Source organism: Oncorhynchus kisutch, linkage group LG28 (assembly GCF_002021735.2).
Source record: "Oncorhynchus kisutch isolate 150728-3 linkage group LG28, Okis_V2, whole genome shotgun sequence".
In the NCBI taxonomy this organism is placed as follows: Eukaryota; Metazoa; Chordata; class Actinopteri; order Salmoniformes; family Salmonidae; genus Oncorhynchus; species Oncorhynchus kisutch.
Window position 1 is genome coordinate 21,583,282 of NC_034201.2, and position 21,452 is coordinate 21,604,733.

Genomic DNA, 21,452 nt, shown 5'->3' on the forward strand with positions numbered 1-21,452 from the left:
AGATTTGCATACCCAACTATAACATTTTCCATCAAGATAGGACTGGCAAAGGGGGAGGAGTTGCAGTCTACTGCAGAGATAGCCTGCAAAGTAATGTCATACATTCCGGGTCCATACCCAAACAGTTCGAACTTCTAATTTTAAAAATTAATCTCTCCAGAAATAAGTCTCTCACTGTTGCCGCCTGCTACCGACCCCCCTCAGTTCCCAGCTGTGCCCTGGACACCATTTGTGAATTGATCGCCCCCCATCTAGCTTCAGAGTTTGTTCTGCTAGGTGACCTAAACTGGGATATGCTTAACACCCCGGCAGTCCTTCAATCTAAGCTAGATGCCCTCAATCTCACACAAATCATCAAGGAACCCACCAGGTACAACCCTAAATCTGTAAACAAGGGCACCCTCATAGACGTTATCCTGACCAACTGGCTCTCCAAATACACCTCCGCTATCTTCAATCAGGATCTCAGTGATCACTGCCTCATTGCCTGTATCCGCTACAGGTCCGCAGTCAAACGACCACCCCTAATCACTGTCAAACGCTCCCTAAAACACTTCTGCGAGCAGGCCTTTCTAATCGACCTGGCCCAGGTATCCTGGAAGGATATTGACATCATCTCGTCAGTTGAGGATGCCTGGTCATTCTTTAAAAGTAACTTCCTCACCATCTTAGATAAGCATGCTCCGTTCAAAAAATGCAGAACTATGAACAGATATAGCCCCGGGTTCACTCCAGACCTGACTGCCCTCGACCAGCACAAAAACATCCTGTGGCGGACTGCAACAGCATCGAATAGTCCCCGCGATATGCAACTGTTCAGGGAAGTCAGGAACCAATATACGCAGTCAAAGCAAAGGCCAGCTTTTTCAAGCAGAAATTTGCATCCTGTAGCTCTAACTCCAAAATGTTTTGGGACACTGTAAAGTCCATGGAGAACAAGAGCACCTCCTCCCAGCTGCCCACTGCACTGAGGCTAGGTAACACGGTCACCACCGATGAATCCATGATAATCGAACACTTCAACAAGCTCGGCCATGCCTTCCTCCTGGCTACTCCAACCTCGGCCAACAGCTCCGATCCCCCCCCCCCCCTCCGCAGCTACTCGCCCAAGCCTCCCCAGCTTCTCCTTTACCCAACCCAGATAGCAGATGTTCTGAAAGAGCTGAAAAAACCTGGACCTGTACAAATCAGCTGGGTTGGACAATCTGGACCCTCTATTTCTGAAACTATCCACCGCCATTGTCGCAACCCCTAATACCAGCCTGTTCAACCTCTCTTTCATATCGTCTGTGATCCCCAAGGACTGGAAAGCTGCCGCGGTCATCCCCCTCTTCAAAGGGGGAGACACCCTGGACCCAAACTGACCTATATCCATCCTGCCCTGCCTATCTTTGGTCTTCGAAAGCCACGTCAACAAACAGATCACTGATCATCTCGAATCCCACCGTACCTTCTCCGCTGTGCAATCTGGTTTCCGAGCCGGTCACAGGTGCACCTCAACCACGCTCAAGGTACTAAACGATATCATAACCGCCATCGATAAAAGACAGTACTGTGCAGCCGTCTTCATCGATCTGGCCAAGGCTTTCGACTCTGTCAATCACCATATTCTTATCGGCAGACTCAGTAGCCTCGGTTTTTCTAATGACTGCCTTGCCTGGTACACCAACTACTTTGCAGACAGAGTTCAGTGTGTCAAATCGGAGGGCATGTTGTCCGGTCCTCTGGCAGTCTCTATGGGGGTGCCACAGGGTTCAATTCTCGGGCCGACTCTTTTCTCTGTATATATCAATGATGTTGCTCTTGCTGCGGGCGATTCCCTGATCCACCTCTATGCAGACGACACCATTCTGTATACTTCTGGCTCTTCCTTGGACACTGTGCTATCTAACCTCCAAACGAGCTTCAATGCCATACAACACTCCTTCCGTGGCCTCCAACTGCTCTTAAAAGCTAGTAAAACCAAATGCATGCTTTTCAACCATTCGCTGCCTGCACCCGCATGCCCAACTAGCATGACAACCCTGGATGGTTCCGACCTAGAATATGTGGACATCTGTAAGTACCTAGGTGTCTGGCTAGACTGTAAACTCTCTTTCCAGACTCATATCAAACATCTCCAATCCAAAATCAAATCTAGAATCGGCTTTCGATTTCGCAACAAAGCCTCCTTCACTCACGCCGCCAAACTTACCCTAGTAAAACTGACTATCCTACCGATCCTCGACTTCGGCGATGTCATCTACAAAATAGCTTCCAATACTCTACTCAGCAAACTGGATGCAGTTTATCACAGTGCCATCCGTTTTGTTACTAAAGCAACTTATACCACCCACCACTGCAAACTGTATGCTCTAGTCGGCTGGCCCTCGCTACATATTCGTCGCCAGACCCACTGGCTCCAGGTCATCTACAAGTCCATGCTAGGTAAAGCTCCGCCTTATCTCAGTTCACTGGTCACGATGGCAACACCCACCCGTAGCACGCGCTCCAGCAGGTGTATCTCACTGATCCTCCCTAAAGCCTAACACCTCATTTGGCCGCCTTTCCTTCCAGTTCTCTGCTGCCTGTGACTGGAACAAATTGCAAAAATCATTGAAGTTGGAGACTTTTATCTCCCTCACCAACTTTAAACATCTGCTATCTGAGCAGCTAACCGATCGCTGCAGGTGTACATAGTCCGTCGGTAAATAGCCCACCCAATTTACCTATCTCATGCCCATACAGTTTTTATTTATTTACTTTTCTGCACTTTTGCACACCAGTATCTCTACCTGCACATGACCATCTGATCATTTATCACTCCAGTGTTAATCTGCTAAATTGTAATTATTTGCCTACCCCCTCATGCCATTTGCATACAATGTATATAGACTTTTTTTTCTACTGTGTTATTGACTTGTTTTTTGTTTACTCCATGTGTAACTCTGTGTTGTTGTCTGTTCACACTGCTTTGCTTTATCTTGGCCAGTTCGCAGTTGTAAATGAGAACTTGTTCTCAACTAGCCTACCTGGTTAAATAAAGGTGAAATAAAAAATAAAAGAAGAGCGCTTTTTATGTCTCTATTTTGGTTTGGTCAGGGTGTGATTTGGGTGGGCATTCTATGTTTTATTTTCTATGTTATTGTATTTCTTTGTTTTGTCCGGGTATGGTTCTCAATCAGGGACAACTTTCGTTGCATGATAAAGTAGTACTTTGTTTATTGTTTTTGTTGGTGACATTCAAATAAAAAGGAATATGTACGCTCACCACACCACACCTTGGTCCACTACTTACGACGCCCGTGACAACATGTGAGTACACAGACCCATGAGCAACTGCAGCCCCTCATGATGACTTAAGATTTTTTGTGGTCCCACCCCTATCAAAGTTGCTCATCCCTGATGTAGATCTTAGCTGTAAAAAGCTCTCACTGGCCTGCAGCACAAAAGCAGACTTGTGTAAAAAAAAAAAAAAAAAAAAAAAATACAAATGTAGTCAATTAATCTTAACATGCCTTCATGGTGGAGGGCTCTGTATTACACATGATATCATTTCATAAGTTTGACTGCAGGATCTCGTTTAACCAGAAAGGCACCCTGTTGCTCGTAGTATGAGCTATGGGCTTTTATTAAACTATAAATTACATTTTGCAGGAACAAAGAGGGGGGAAAAGGGTACTTTGAAACTTTGAATTGATGTCGAAGACCCGTAGTGATTTTTCTGCGAATCTAGCCCTGCCTCGTTAACTTCCACTTGCAGCAGTGTGCAGTCTGTGGGAATGAATCAACCCCATTGACGAGCCCATTTTACAAGAAATGAGATGTGGCCCAATGATGGTCTGGGAGGCAGAGTTGAATGGCTATTGGAGACACACTATTAAATAGGATTTAAAAGAAGAGTCATTTTATGCGTCTGAGAGATCTTCATCTGTCACCTTGAGTAGAACGTGCTTAACAACACTAATACATCCCGCTTGGGGATCTGAGGGATGAATTCAACCATAGATGTTCTCTTTTATTTGTTCTGCTGTTTAATCACAGGGCTGTGATGGCTGCTGGCAGATCTCTTCTCAGCCAGAAGAAGCGTTGAGCATTTTTCCACACACACAGGCTATTCTACATCGATCCATCATATGCTTGAGATTAGCTAAATCATCAGCAAATATTAATAGAGAATCGCAACAATGTGAAACAGGATGGGGAGTGGGTGTGGAGATAAAACTGTGAGGTCTGGAATTGTTATGAGAATAGGGAGTCTAGCTTGTGTATGGTTTATGTAGACATAACAAAGCAAAATGTTGCCAATTTTGTATTGTCAGAGCCTAGCTTTTATATGACAGCGTTTAAAAAGGTAGCATTTCATGGTGTGGTTAACTACCACTTTGTCTTAATTTAAATCATGTGTAAAGCTGTTGCCAGTTAGATAGATGTAATGTGTTTGTCTATTAAAGGTGATGGCCACATTGGGATTGGTTAATCACACTTCCCTCTGTGGACCAGGTGATGTGTGAACCAAGACTCTAGTCTTCCACTGCTATACAGCATCAATGTCATCCATCCTCAGTCCTGCTAGTAAGCCTACAGGGTTAAGGGCAGAGAATGTCCTAATCTGGTTGTCATACAAAAGTGTTATTTTTTTTAGGTTAGGGTTTTATTTCAGGTCCCTCTCCACAAGTTGAAGCAGTACCTTCCCAACTCCATTTCAAAACATTGTCTTCCTACTGAGCATAACCCTGATATTGCACTCACCGTCACCAATCTACTCCAATGTTAAACACTCCCAGGCCCCACCCCCAGGCCATTTGTCAAAATTATCTGTGATTAAAACCCCAGTGAGACATTACATTACAAAATTATAGCTGACAAATGGGACTCCATTTATCCCATGCGCCAACTGCACCCCATGATAAAAATACATCCTCAAGATGTCTAATAGAAACCTGTGTTAGCTGATTACAGATAATGAATAAACAGAGAGAACATGAATGTTGGGGATATGCACTTGTAAGTGGATGATGTGAGGTAGGAATTGAATGATTAGAGCGTTCAAATACCTAAGACACCCAGGATCATTTCTATTCCTACCATTTCAAAAACAAAATCACATATTCTTGCTTTGCAAAGTGGTATTTAAATAGATTTGTTTTTGTTGTGATACAAATTAATAACAATGAAACAACTACAATATAGTTGTTGTATAAATATAAGTATTCATCGCTTTTGTTTAGGCAAGCCTAAATTAGTTCAGGAGAAACATTTGGCATAACAAATAACATAAGTTACATGGACCCACTCTCTGTGAAATAATCAGGGTTGACATGCTTTTTGAATGTCCACCCCTTCCTCTGTCCCCCATACATACAACATCTGTAAGGTCCCTCAGTCAAGTGTTGACTTTCAAGCACAGATTCAACTACAAAGACCAGGGAGCTTTTTGAAAGCCTCATAAACACATGGGCAACGATTGGTAGATGGGTAACAATAACAAATCAGACATTGAATATCAATTTAAGCATGGTCAAGTTAATAATTACGCTGTGGATGATGCATTAAACCACCCAGACACATCAAAGATGCAGTTTTCTTTCTGACCTGAGCGGAATGACTTTTTAAAATGCTATTGCTTTCAAAGCAGCTTGTAGGTAACCCCAAACAGTAAAAAAAACACACAATAGAGAAGGGCACTCAACATGACACAAATGGCTGATGATTGGTTGAAAGAAATTGATAATAAGAAGATTGTGGGAGCTGTACTGTTAGATTTCAGTGCAGTCTTTGATATTATTGACCATAACCTGCTGTTGAGAAAACATGTTTTTTTCAACCTCTGCCATATCGTCGATTCAGAGCTATCTATCTAATATAACTCAGAAGGTTTTCTTTAACGGTTCTCTAATGTCAAAAATGTAGGGTGTGGTGTACTGCAAGGCAGCTCTCTAGGTCCTCTACTATTTAATATTTTTACCAAAGACCTGCCACTGCCATTAAGCAAAGCATGTGTGTACATGTATGCTGATGATTCAACTATATACGTATCAGAACCACAGCTATTGAAGTCACTAAAACTCTTAACAAGGAGTTGCAGTCAGTATTGGAATGGGTGGCCAGTAATAAACTGGGACTGAACATCTCTAAAACTAAGAGAATTGTATTTGGTATAAATCATTCCCTACACTCTAGACCTCAGCTGAATCTGGAAATGAATGGTGTGGCTGTTGAACAAGTTGAGAAGACAAAATTACTTGATGTTACCTTAGATTGTCATGGTCAAAACATATAGATTCAAAAGGTTGTAAAGATGGAGAGAGGTGTCACACCCTGACCATAGTTTGCTTTGTATGTTTCTATGTTTTGGTTGGTCAGGGTGTGATCTGAGTGGGCATTCTATGTTGGATGTCTTGTTTGTCTATTTCTATGTCTGGCCTGATATGGTTCTCAATCAGAGGCAGGTGTTAGTCATTGTCTCTGATTAGGAACCATATTTAGGTAGCCTGGGTTTCACTGTGTTTTTGTGGGTGATTGTTCCTGTCTCTGTGTTTTGCACCAGATAGGACTGTTTTAGGTTTTCGCACGTTTGTTGTTTTGTTAGTTTAATAAAGAAACTGTCCACGAATAAAGTACAATGAATAACAACCACGCTGCATTTTGGTCCGCCTCTCCTTCACCTAAAGAAAACCGTGACAAGAGGTCTGTCCATAATAAAGATATTGTCACGCCCTGACCTTAGAAAGCCGTTTTATTTCTCTATCTGGTTAGGTCAGGGTGTGATTTGGGGTGGGCATTCTATGTTATCTGTTTCTTTGTTTTTGGCCGAGTGTGGTTCCCAATCAGAGGCAGCTGTCCATCGTTGTCTCTGATTGGGAATCATACTTAGGCAGTCATTTTTCCCTATTTCATTTGTGTGATCTTATTTTTGCATTGGTTGTTCGTTTGCCATGCAGAACGTCATGTTCATATTTGTTTTGTTGTTGTCGGTGTTCATTAAATAAATAAATAAATAAATAGAATGAACACGTATCACACTGCACTTTGGTCCACGTGACAGAGATGCTCTGCTTTTTTTGACACCACACTCCAAAAGCAAGTCTAGTTTTGTCTTATCTTGATTATTGTCCAGCCATGTGGCCAAGTGCTGCAAAGAAAGACTAAATATTATGCCGAAGAGTTGAGGAGAGACTGACTGCATCACATATTTTTATAAGAAACATTATTGTGTTGAAAATTCCAAATTGTTTGCATAGTCAACTTACATACACCTCTGACACACACACTTACCCCACCAGCCATGCCACCAGGGGTCTTTTAAAATTCATTCCCTTTATCCAGAACAAATTCAAGAAAGCATACACGATTAAACAGAGACATTATTGCATGGAATTCCCTTCCATCTCATGTTGCTCAAATGAACAACAAACCTGGTTTAAAAATAGATAAAGTAACATCTCACAGTACAACACCTCTCCCCTAGTTGACCTAGATATTGTGTGTATGTATTGATATGTAGGCTCTGTGTGCCATTTTTAAATGGATGTAGTTCTGTCCTTGAGCTGTTCTTGTTTATTCATGTTCTGTAATATTTTGTTTCCCAGGAAAATAGGGATCCTAACGGGGATCCTAATAAAATAACAAAAATACACACACACAAACACAAACCAAAACACTTGGATGCAACCCAAAACCATCCAACAATGAGATGCCACTGAGAACCAGCTTTTGCAGTAGCTGATAAACAAGCCTCCATCTGTGATATCAATTACCAGGAAAACAGCCAGTAAAAACAAGCCCAGTGTGTGTGAGGTCTGTCTAGGTAAAAACAAACAGTCCAGTGGTGTGGCCAGGGTGACATTTATAGAGATGACAGCGGTGGCAGGGGCTGACGGGCAAACACACACACACTGGGCTGATAGTGGCTGACGGGCGAAGCAGGAAGGCGTGCTGATTAAAGGTTCTCTCCCCACCTCCAACCTGGGTTCTGTCAGCCTGTCACCATCTGCTCTGCATCCCACGGGCTGGGTGATCTGCTCCACTGTCTCACAGTGGAACATACTGTAGCTCCATGGATTTATATTGATTGCTTAAGGGGGTAGAATTCTCAGGTCAAAATGTCTAATATTTTCTCACTTTCCCACTGACAAATCCTCTCAACAAAGCATCTTTCAAGGTGAATTAATAATTGATTGCTATTTGATATGATCAGAACCTGAGTAGGTGCATACATCACTGTACCTCTCAGAGTAAACCGAATTCTGATGATTCCACGGGTTTCTCCATGAACTCAGTTGAAATCCATGCTAGATCAATTCATTTCTGATGTGTCATCACATAATGTCTGTCTGGAATTGTGATAACTCATGAGGAATAAAAGATTGGAATGGGTCAGAGTAGGAAATCAAAGTCAGAGCCACAAAACAACAGCACATCACAGGACAGTCAGCACAAAGAAATACAAGAGTCTCGAAAAATCTAAAAGAGAGTAGGATGAAATAGTCCTTCACCAGCAGCAGCAGCACACACCTACAACCACACACACACACACACACACACACACACACACACACACACACACACACACACACACACACACACACACACACACATTTTCTTCTTCTGTGAAAACCAAAAGTACAGGGCCTATTTCCTACATCCGCACCAACAGTAAAGGGATCGCTCACGCTAAATATCTCTCTCAATTTCTCCTCAATGTAAGCACCCCTCCAGGTTAAGACAGCTGTCATCCTGATCTACGGCCCTGTGCTGGCACCGTAATGTAGGCCAAATTGCCTGAGTTGCTGGCAATGATGCAGTCATTGTGGAGGAAATTGGAAATCAATTCTTGTCATCACTGAACATAACTCTTTTTTTTAATCTTTAACTTGGGTTCAGGAGACCCTGTGTATGCTATGGCAGCTCAACCACTGGCAACCACATAACATACCATAATAAATAGAAAGACAGAGAGATGGAGGGAGGGAGGGGGGACAGAAGGGAGGGATGGGGAGAGAGAGAGAAAGAGAGAGAGTGGAGAGAGAAAATAAGGGAGGGAAGGAGAGGGGGAGGTAGTGATAGAGCACGAGAGACATTCAGATAATACACAAGCCCTAAAAAAAACTTTGATGAATTGTGTTGCCATTCAACATAATTATCCTCCTGATTAACAACGGATGAAACAAATTATAGAGCCCCAGGGCTGCGTTTGACGCTGGGAAAATGAATTTATAAATATAGAATCACACAAAAAAAGATAATGATATCTTAATTCTATCCTCAGGGTAGGTGCTTATTAATGAGTTTTCTTAACAGCTTCATAATGTACTCTCAGATAGGCTATGCTACGTTGAATCTTCAGTCTTTAGATGTAATGAATGAATGGTATATGTGAGAACAATAAACAGTTGCACAGCTGAGGGTCATAGCATAATTTTGCATAATGGAACAATTATGGAAGAAAATGTGGTAAGATACATTAATGAATTATCACAATCCATATTAGGCTATTGTGAATGCAAGATAAGACATTGTTCTGTTTTGATCTTCTCCTGGTTCTATACATAAACCACTACATAAATTCTATACGTATCTCGGGAAGGAGTCGTAGTTGTGGTGGTGGTGGTCCCATGGGTTACACCATGGGTGTTTGAGGAACTGGGGGTGGAGTGATGATGTCTCATGAGTTATACCATGGCACTGGACTAGTAGGGGATGTATGGGGATTGGGTCTATGGGGATGGGGATTGGGATTGGGTGGTGGCTGGGGTGTATGCACTCTTAGAAAAAAGGGTTCCAAAAGAGTTCTTTGGCTGTCCCCATAGGACAACCCTTTTTGATTCCAGGTAGAACTCCCAACCCAGAGGCAGCTGTGCTCAATAAGAGCCAATCAGCAGCAGCATTGCTCTTCTCCTTCTCCCCTCCATCATCCCGTAAAACACTGCTTCCATTCAGTCGTCATCCATTATACATCAAAACCCCCGCTACAAATCTCCTCAAATAGAACATTGTGTGTGGGGGCGGTGGGGTGTTTGTTTATGTTCTTATCCCAGTTGTAGATTCATCCTCTCGCGGGACGCTTGCTGAGGCACAAGTCGTCCTTCATCCTAATTGGCTTTGTTAAGAGAGCAGAGCTGAGACGGAGACTGATAGAGATGCATTCCGCTCTTTCTGGTCAAATCAAACGTTGTGTAGTGCCTCAATGCCTCATATCAAAGACCAATGGCTATGTAAATGTAATCAGTCACAGATGTGATGATTATCCTAGTCAGTTTGTTTTCTGAATTTGGGAGTTGGTTTGTGTGTTCTATTCTTGTAATCTGGGATCCTTCATCTGAATGATTCCAGTGTACAGAAGGTTCTTTGTGGAAACTCAGCCTTTCCTTTTCATCTGGTTCTAATCAGAATAGCTGAGATGTTGTACATACATACGGTGCATGTTTCTCTGGCTCTGTGCTTGTGACCGTGCAGAGGAACATCTGTGGGGAGGTCTCATGCCCGTATCCTGGTATGTCTTCTATACATTATGGTCATGGAACAGCAAGCTTCATCAGCTTGGAACTGGAAATACATACTCCCTCCCACTGGCTGGCTGCATTCCAAGTAACAACCCATAAAGCTTCAAATATTCACAGTTTATAATAAGTGCAATAACATTACTGGAACCACACTCAGGTGGAAACCCATTCCTCCCTTTTCAACAGTGAAAATAGCAGTGTTAAATACCCACTTTATAGAGCAAGCCTTGAAATTCCACAAGCAGGAACCCTGGCGAAACAGAGAGGAGGCCCTGATGTCCCCCACCACAATGTAACGTCTGGAAACTAAATCATGTTGATGAAAAAGAGATCTTGTTAAAGTTGGTGAAACAGGGCTCCAAGAAAAGTGAAGAGACCCAGGAGGCCGTTAATAAACAGAGAGAAAAGCACACTGTGGCTGTGCCAAAGGAAACAGGCACCTTCGAAAAGACACGCCACACTAATATAATTCCCTCTCTCCTTTGCCAGCTCACTGGAGCCTGCGATGAATTAAAGGGAGGTTTAAACAAGGTAAGGACAGATAGGATATCCTTGGGTCACAAAAATGATTTTGAGGGAAAATAATCCACCCCGTACTGGGGTTTCATGGTGAATGGAATACAGACGGTCATTGTGACAATGTATAATTTACACCGGGGAAAAAATTTAAGGAATAGAGTGTTTTCTTCTTCTTCTGAATCAGAGCTGACACAGCCTCGGTAAATTGAAAAAGCATGTCAAAGGAGCTGGAAAATGACTTTCAGAAAAGTGTGCCCACTTCATTTGCTTTTTTCACTGGCTGAGAGAAACTGAGCATGACATAATTTTCACTTTCGTAACTCCACTCTCTCTGTCTGAATAACCTCTTGCTCTGAATACCACCGGACTGGAAAATACTATAAAACATCAGAGGTATAAAGCCTATTCCTGCCATAGAGGTGACTTTATCCAAAAGCGAGGACACATTTCACAGCATAAATGAAAGGTGCAATATGCATAAATCGCTCAGCCATATCCTGGTTGCTAAAATTATAGTTTGTCTAATTTTAGTTTGTGACAAAACAAGAAATGTATTGTGTAGAGCCTTTAAACTCAACTCTGGACCTCAAAGCCAGTTCCACTGCATTTTTTCATTGTTCCCCTCTAATCATGGACTGACTTAGACCTGGGACACCAGGTGTGTGCAATTAATTATTGTGTAGAATAAAAAATCAGCAGGCTCCAGACCTCGTAGGGTAAGAGTTGAATACCCCTGATGTAGTGAATCATTGTACCATCTAAACCGCTGTGAAATATATTTTCAATAACCAAAAATATTATATTTTCAGCTGTTTGAAGCTGGTGTACAAAACCGAAAGTAAAAGAAGCAAAAATAAAACTTAATAACATGAAGAATAGAAATAGTGCCCATAGAAAAGCTTATTTTACTTGCTTCCAATGATAATGGCAGATCTATAACTCACATCTCTATGTGAATTTGGTTGGGTCGCCCAAAACGTTTCATATTGCGGCATTAATATAAATAATTTGTCCACATTTCTTGCAGATTACTCAAAAACATGTACTATTTGACCCAGCAGACACAAAAATAATTTTATATAAAATACAAATAGGTATTCACGGTTTTAATTACATTACATCCTGTTCTCTCATAATAAAGTCTACCTTGTGTTTTGTTATCTCTGTCAACCTTCAGCTAACTCACAGTAACATTTAGTGTATTCCTCCATCACCCTTCCCCCAAATTCCTGTTCACTTTCTCCATACCTTCTCTTCTCATTCTGTCACTGTTGAGCTCAGACACTATTCATCCTTCTCACTATTCACACAGAAAGGTGGACGAGTCTTGACCTTATCATTAATCATCTGGTGAAAGGGGAAATACTTGCCATTGATTGACATGCAAACATTTTTTAAAGTCTAATTTTTTAAGTCTTATATTTCGTATACTGTAACTCCTTCACATTATCTCTTATGCCAAAATGGTTTTCCACAAAGAATCTCATGGATAGACATCTACATCCACTGATAAAAGTCCCATAGTGATACAGCTTTGCATGGGTGGACTGGGCATTGCTATGGCAACCGCTCAGACTAGAACCATACAGTAAGACCTGATTATAATGGAGGGGTTGTTAAGCAGGATATCATCACCTTGGTCAAGCAGAAACCAGATATGAATATCAATGACCAGTTAGTTCAGCATGCCAATAGGCCTGGAGAGAGAAGAGCAGGAGCATAGCAGACCTCATTATAGCGGTACAGTTATGCTAAGTGGAACATCTGGCAAATCACAGCCCCTCATCTGGATGGACCCATCCACAGAACACATGCAGCAGAGAGACAGAGACAGAGAGAGCGAGAGAAAGAGCGAAAGAGAGAGTTGAGTTGCACGCCACATAAGATTCAAAGCCACTAATACCCAGCCCTCTCTACCTCCCTGCCATAGCCCCTACTAACCCAGACTGCCCTCCATCTGCTAGGCATCCATTTCCTCTCTAAGGTGAGAAGACCCAGCAGCATATGCCACTGTTTGGATAAGCGAGCATGGCTCCCCAGGTCAGGCTTTCATCTGGCCCACTTTGAAGGGCCGCCGTGGGGCCGACTGGGAGGGTTGGTGAGGGAGTTACTGGGTTACTGTGGCAGGACATATTCACTACACCCCAGAGGACATGCAGGGTTACTATAGTAAAGCACCACTGACCAGTGAATAAACACCTTCCCTGTCGGCTTTCATTGTGTGTGTGTTTAATTTGTTCACCGGCTGTCACAGGGAACACATTGCCTCTTGGAACATTTGTTTCCTGTGGTTTCCAGCATAACAGTTTCACATAGCAAAAAAACAGTTTTAAAATATGCTATCTGTAATAGCGTTTCTGACCTTTTTGTCTGAGCTTATTTTAAAGGTCAACAAAAAGCCAAATAGATTGTTGTTTACTAGTATAATTTGGTTATATTATGATTAGGTCTTTCCCTCGATTTGTTATTCCATGCCCATCCATGAGGCTTGGGGATATGAAAAGAAGCTGAAAATGACTTTAGGTGCAGACATGCTGTCAGGAAGGAAGATAAAAAGAATAAAATAGCAATTACACGCTGGCGTGATTCATTAGGACAAATGCCGAGTGTGGTTATGAAGCCGATTTAACAGCGTTTCATTACAACAACGACCGAGAATTCAATTAGCTAGTCTGCTTCCCGGAAGCCTTACAACACCATGCAACTCCTCTTCTTTGAACCTTGGACATGGACAAGAGGCTCCAGGACTGACACAGTCATATGTCAGTCCTGGATAGTCTTCCAGACTATTCTTGTCCTGGACAAGGACTAATGTTGTCGTATACACTTATACGTATACAGTATATTAAACATTAAGAACACCTTCCTAAAACTGAGTTGCACCCACCCCTTTTGCCCTCTGAATACCCTCAATTCGTCAGGGCATGGACTCAAGAAGGTGTTGAAAGCGTTCCACAGGGATGCTGGCCCATGTTGACTCCAATGCTTCCCACAGTTATGTCAAGCTGGCTAGATGTCCTTGGCGTGGTGGACCATTCTTGATACACATGGGAAACTATTGAGCTTGAAAAACCCAGCAGTGTTGCAGTTCTTGACACAAACCGATGCGCCTGGCACCTACTACCATATCCCATAAAAAGGCACTTAAATCTTTTGTCTTGCCCATTCAACCTCTGAATTGCACACATACACATTTTTTGCAAATTTTTTTAAACCTTTATTTAACTAGGCAAGTCAGTTAAGAACAAAATCTTATTTACAATGGCGGCCTACCGGGGGAACAGTGGATTAACTGCCTTGTTCAAGGGCAGAACGACAGATTTTTACCTTGTCAGCTCGGGGATTCGATCTAGCAACCTTTCGGTCACTGGCCCAACGCTCTAAGGCTTGAAAATCGTTCTTTAACCCGTCTCCTCCCCTTCATCTACAATGATTGAAGTGGATTTAACAAATTAAATTAATAAGGGCTCATAGATTTCAACTGGATTCACCTGGTTAGAGCATGGCACTTGAAATGCCAGGATAGTAGGTTTGATTCCCGGGAAACCCATATGTAAAATGCATGCACGTATGACTGTAAGTTGCTTTAGATAAAAGCTTTTGCTAAATGGCATATATTATTAACGATTAACCAAGATTTACCAACATGAGCCAATGTGTGTCTGCACTGCACAGATGCATGGTGGGTCTGGAGATACTCAGGCCTCATCTATTATCATCTACCCACCCTGGGACTGAAGAGATGAGAAAGATCTACCTCTGCTATCTGCTCTGCTCTTAATATAATGCACTGTGCCGTGATGAAACCCTACATCTGATTTAGCATTTCAGCTAATTGGACCTCAGCAGTGATAATTAAATGAAGAGGGCCAGTTGGTGTGTTTGTATTCATATTCATACAGAAATTCCATGAGATATTCATAAAGATATTGTTTTTCTATTCCATATATAGCCTACACCGAAAGGTTTAAGCCGTCTCATTTAAATGCTGCTTAGAATAAAAAGCCTTTGGTGTCCTGATCTTTTCAGAATCAAGGCTGTTTAAAAATGTTAGGCTCTCTAGTTAGCAATTCAAAGGACCTAAGAGGCAATTATGGCTTCTTCATGTCTCCACTGTGCCCTGCCGCATCAAAAGCTGACACCGCACCCAGCGCTTTAATATGAGGACACGGACATAAATGTTTCAGAGCATATGAAAAGGTAACAGTGTCATATTAATGGGTCTCTTTCTTTTCCTCCTCCTCCCTCCCTCTCTCTCTCTCTCTCTCAGACAATTCTCATTAGCTTTTTTTATTTCCCAGACAGTCTCATTTATAGAAAATAAAGTGCTTGTGTGATTGCGCCTCGGCTTGAAGTGGAGAGCTGAATTGTATCGTCATTCCCAGGCCCATAATCAATTCTGTCAGTAATGACAGTGTTGGGAGGAGAACAGTGGATTGTTATAGGGTCCTGGATACTAGTGGAGGGCTCGGTCTTGTCTTCTCACTATAGCATCTCTCTCCCTGGCCCTGTTGAGTTATTCTAGAAGCATCCCCTCTCCCTCTCTCTCATCCCACACAGCTCAACAGACAGTAGGGCAGGCTTCCCCAACTTAGGGCCCGGGGGCCGAATTTGGCCCACGGGTGGTTTTATTTGGCCCCCCAAGTTTTCTGAGAAAGGGGTGATAATTTTGGAAATCTGTTCCCAAGTACTGATAGTACACACATGTAAACAAGGTTTGAAATGATCATGTTTTTGTCAAATATTATATCCGTTTGGGCTTCTTGCATTCAATTTCCAGTCTACAAATGATTTGTAATTATGTTCCGGCCCCCCGACCAGCCGTTCGGCCCACGGCTGAATATAGTTGATGATCCCTGCAGTAGGGGATCCAACATGCTGTTAACCGACTGTAGCTCTTGTAATCCAATTTTCTAAAATATTATTTTATAGTTTAATATGAAGAGAGAGAGAGAGAAAGCGTCTAGAAAAAGAAAATCAATGAATGCATCTTAAATATCGATAGTAGACATCCTCATGGACTGACGATTATGAATCTGTTATGGTTATATGACTAGACTGAAATACAGGTATGACACTAAACATACAAATCCAGCACATGTGCAGACAATACTCAGAAGCACACTAACATCCACCCTTCTTATATTTTATCTTCATATGCGTTTAATTGGGTTTCAGGAAATAAACCCCATTTTTGATTTTCTCATTTAATTTCATCTCTAATTTGATGAGCCTTTAATTTCACTTGACTTTATTACAACATGTGCAACAGAAAATGAAACCCTCTTTTCCTTAGATACTCACTTTCAATGTCATTTTAGAAGCCCTAGCTACTGGCCGTACAGGGATTGGTAACCTTTGTCTCTATTCACCAAGGAACAAAACAAGTGAAAAAGCATCTGTCCATCCCTACAGGCATAACAAAAGCCACTACATGTATGTTTGTTATCAATATTGAATTACTAGCTAGAACACAAGCATTCTGAAGCCAATGCCCATGGTTGATGAGCCATAGATGTGGCTGCACTAGGCTGTCATGCACATTGTTCAGCAGCACAGCTTACTACATAGTGTATGAGAAAGAGTGCGGCAAGCCAGCCAGACATCCTCTCTGCCCTACTGGCATTATTGTGAGGGTGTGTGAGCAATTTGCTGGTCTTGTTGGTGGATTACACAGAGAAAGTAGGACGTTGTTATCAAAATAGGAAGCAACCAAATAGCATCCAGAATGAACAGGCCTCAAAATCATACACATATACTGTTGATATAGCCAGCAGGCATGCTCTTATGATGTAAAGGCACCACTATCAAAATGTGACTCAATGCTAATTCAAAGTAATGGATGGATCTCCTATGCTCAAGACTTCATATCCCATGACCACATACAATTTCAACCCATCCACCTGTAAAGGTGAAACAAAATTGGCCATTGACATTCAGTTGGGCAGTTTGAAGATGTTGCAGTGTTGTTGCACTTCAGCCGTTTTTATAGTTTGTGATGGGAGCTACCGGGAGGGGGGACATGGAAGGGGAAGGAAGGGAGGGAGGGAGGAACTGTATTATTCAACTGTGGAATGCAATAGCTTTGTCTCGCAGCGGGATATATCATATTTTTGGACCAGGGGAGAGCAGTTTACCTCACTGTCAGGGTGGAGGGGGAGAGGTGGAAAGAGGGAGGAATGGAGGGAGGGGTGTAGAAAATATACAAATTTCACAGCTGAGCACTCCCGCCTAGTTTGACAGCGTGAGGAAAGGATTTCACACCTGAGATAACCAACCACATCAAAGATGGGATCATATTCTTACACACAGGAAGTGGGCTTTGCCCCTCGGCATGGTTTTAAACCAACACAGCAACAAAATGTCTTACATTAACTTACTCCTTATCCTGCTCTTATCCCTTTATCCTCCTACTCAGGAATTACTATAGCTAAAGGCTTAATTCAAATCCTCATGCTCTGTTTGTGGGTCATTCTGTTGTAGCTATTGTTCGAGATTCTGGAGGAGTGCTTGGACAAGGAGTTTTAAATCATAAAACTACTTTAGAACTAATCTAATACATAATTGAGGCAGACTCCTTTCAACAATGTCATTATTTAACTTGGGCCTAACCTTGTCTTATTTTAGATTGATTGTATTGCAGCTTTCGAAAGGGCTAAAGTGCAGTGAGTATATATGGTGGGTTTATTTACTTCTGAATCCAATGCTTGGCCATGCTCCACAGTCCACACAGCGCCAAGGGTAGAGGTGGGTCTGGATCCAACCTCCCCAGCCAGATGGATAAAAGCTGCCAATGGGACAGTTTGGGCCGGCGTGGGGCTAGTAGCCCTCAGATCCTCTCATCACCTCCATGAAGGACTCCAGCTCCATCTCTAACATAGAAATGCATTAATGAGACTAACCATATTTGCCTATTTTGTCTTTTCCTAGGAGCCATTTTCCCCCTTCAACCAATCTCCCTTAAAAAACAATAATTATGCTAAAGCTATTTCAACTCATTAAGTATCAATCAGTTGAGGAGAGCTAGTCAAAACGCCGAGCAGCATCTTTACTGAGGAAATAGGAAATCAATCGGCCATTTAGATTTTCTAAAGCCCCACCGGCAACAAAACACACACTGTATTACTGTGTGGCTGATGATAATTAAAAAACATAATTGCTTTTTAAATCACTGTGTTAATGAAAATATCTTGATGTAATGCATTGTAGTCATGCTATTAATATGGATATCTCTCCAGCATTGAAAGCCATCTGTCTGTCAGGCTAGGATGGGGAAACTAATGGGAAATTTCAAGGACTGTGTTTTGGACGTTGTCCATGGTGAACATAATCAATGAGAATGCCACCACCAACACTGTGGGTGTTTGGGGGCCCAAATTGACCCATCAATCACCCTGCAGTCAGTGTTTATTCAGCTTTGCCTCTGCTCCCTCTGTCATTCTCCAGGTGATGGCAAAGACTGGAGAACTGGTTAAAAGAGAATAGGTTACAACTTTACTTGAAGGGTGTAATATTTGTGTTGTGGAGAAATGACCAGGAAGGAGACGGAGTAGTTAGTTTTCGTTTAGTCAAAACTCCTTGTGCTCTACAATTCCCGGCACCCTAGTGCGCATGTGCATTTCCTGTTAGGTGTAGTAACATAACACTGCCGTAATACGTTACTGCTTAGTAACAGCATAGTAACTAATATAAACAGATGTAGATCCCAGATACTACACTCCTCCCCCATAGTGTTTAACTCCCAGAGAACAAGGTAAATATGTTAGGGAACTACTAATGCAATATCTGAACAATGCATTCTTAAACATTTTTCAACTACTGGGTTGAAGCAGACTTTTCAGAGCCCAGCACAAATCCAGGGGATTATTCTGCCCCGAAGATGGAATTTGTGTCCTAATAACTAACCCAGGTAATGTCCTTTTTCTTTCCTTTTATCTAGGACATATTAAAGTGTTTGTTTGTTTTACTGTCTGTTACATCCTTAACCAGCTCAACTCACAGGTCAAGCTTTTGAGGTGCCCTTCGCTGTCGAATAGGATATCTCCGCTCCTCCTGGGCTTCCTGTGGTGGGCCAGGTTCGGGTGGAAGGTCAGGCTCTGTCTCTTTCATACGTCCACAGTCAGGAGAATAGTCCTGGGGTCGTTATTGTTCTTGTTCTTCCGGCATGTCTCTGCTGGGGCGTTGGACCGTAGCAGATGATCCACATGAACGTTGACATGGCGATGACCAATTTGGACTTGGTAAGTCAAAGGTCCTCTGCGTTGCAAGATCACACCTGAGTTCCACAGGCGCTTGGGGTGTCTGAAATCACGTACCACAACCCTCTTTCCCTCTTTGAATTCTCTGACAGTCTTAGAGTATCTGTCATGAGCTTTCTTCTGCTGTAGCTGGTGCTTTGCCACAGTGCTTGAAAAGTCTTGTTTCAACAATGTCAGGCGGGTACGTGGTTGGCGTTTCAGAAACAGTTCAGCTGGTGTACATTCCGTTACTGTGTGTGGTGTGTTACGGTAAGTAAACAGGAACTGGGGAAGCCTTTGGTGGGTGGGCACAGACTGAACCTTGAGTCTAGTACAGGCCTTCTTAAAGGTTTGCACGGCTCTCTCCGCTGCTCCGTTTGATGCGGATGGTAAGGTGGTGACAGGTGTGCCTTACTCCGTTGTTCTTGAGAAACATTTCAAAATAGTTTGACGTGAAAGGAGGGCCATTGTCCGATACGAGCTCCTTGACTAGTCCAAAGGATGCGAACAGGTGTCTGAGAAGATTGATGGTCTTCTCAGCTGTGGTCAGTTGAGTAGGGAACACTTCCATCCACTTGGAATGGACATCGACGACAACAAGGAAATGTTGCTTGTCAATCTCGGCTTAATCCACATGGATCCGTTCCCAAGGTGTAGCAGCCCAGGACTATGGATGAAGAGGTGCAGCAGCAGGCTTGTTTTGCGAACAGCTTCACAAGGTGAGCAGTGGCCTACATGCTGTTGAATGTCCTGATCCAGTCCAGGCCACCACAGATAACTGCAAGCGAGTGCTTTCATTCGAGTGATCCCTGGATGTCCCTCATGCAGGTCAGATAGGAATTTGTGAGGTACCACCACCCTTGATCCCCACAGAACACATCCTTGATCAGTAGACAACTAGTCAATCTTGTCGATGAATGGACGAAGGTTATCGTCATTTACGAAGGTTGGCCAACCGTGGTGACTGGATCGTCTGTACTCATTCTCGTAGTCGTAGGCTAACAATATCAGAGCCCAACGTTGCATTTGAAGTGCAGCAAGGGTTGGTATAGCTGATTTTGGAAGCACACAACATTGTCTATACCGTCCAAGATCTGATCCATTGTGTGTTGGAATATCGCTGGAGCTGTCGAGATTCCATAGGCCAAGCGATTGAATCTGAATAGCCCCTTGTGTGTATTGATGGTCAGATACTGTTCCGACTCCGGATCCAGCTTCAGTTGCTGATAAGCGAATGCCAGGTCCAGCTTACTGAAAACCTTCCCACCAGCTAGTGGCAAACAGATCTTCAGCGTTTGGTAGAGGATATTCCTCTGGTAGTATGCAGCGATTTACTGTGACCTTGTAGTCACCGCACATTCTGACGGTCTTGTCTTTCTTTGAGACTACAACAATCAGAGCGGCCCAGTCGCTCCCCGCTACTTTCGTGATTATGTTATTCTTCTGTAGGCGGTCCAGTTCCTTCTCTACTGCTTCCTTAAGAGCATAGGGAACTGGACGTGGTTTGTGAAAGATAGGCTTGGTTCCTTCTTGCACTCTGACTTTTGCTGTGAAATCTTGTATTTCACCGTAGCCATCTTTGAAAAGTTCTTTGTGCATCTCCAGCATGTTAGTGAGTGTAGCCTGACTCACTGGTTTGTCATTTCTCAGACTGAAGATTTCTCCCCAGTTCAACTTGATCTTTTGTAGCCAGTTTCTGCCTAGCAAGGCTGATTTTTCTCCTTTAACAATGACAAGCGGTAGTGTCCACTCCTTCCCCTCATACCGGACTGGTACTTGGATCTGCCCTAACACAGGAATAGTGTCACCAGTGTATGAAGAAGGGCGGATGGATGCGGGCTGAAGAGGGCAGTCTTTCAGTTTTTCTTTGTAGAGTCTCTCTGGAACCAGAGATACAGACGCCCCGGTGTCCGGCTGCATTTTTACTGGTTTTCCCGCTAACTCCATGTTGAGATAGATTCCATCTTTTTGTTGTTGAGCTGTGTACACTGTGAACAGTTCCACTACTGTTTCAGTTGTACCTTCCTCTTCTTGGGCTGCCTCTGACACTTTGTGCGCTCTTGCTGTGCGCTTCGAGGCTTTACACACTCTCTGTAAATGTCCAACCTTTCCACAATTGTGGCACTTTTCATTTTGGAATCGACATTCACTGTGCTGATGATTATCTCCCCCACATCTGTAGCAACTTGGCTTAGACCTTTGAGATGTGGGC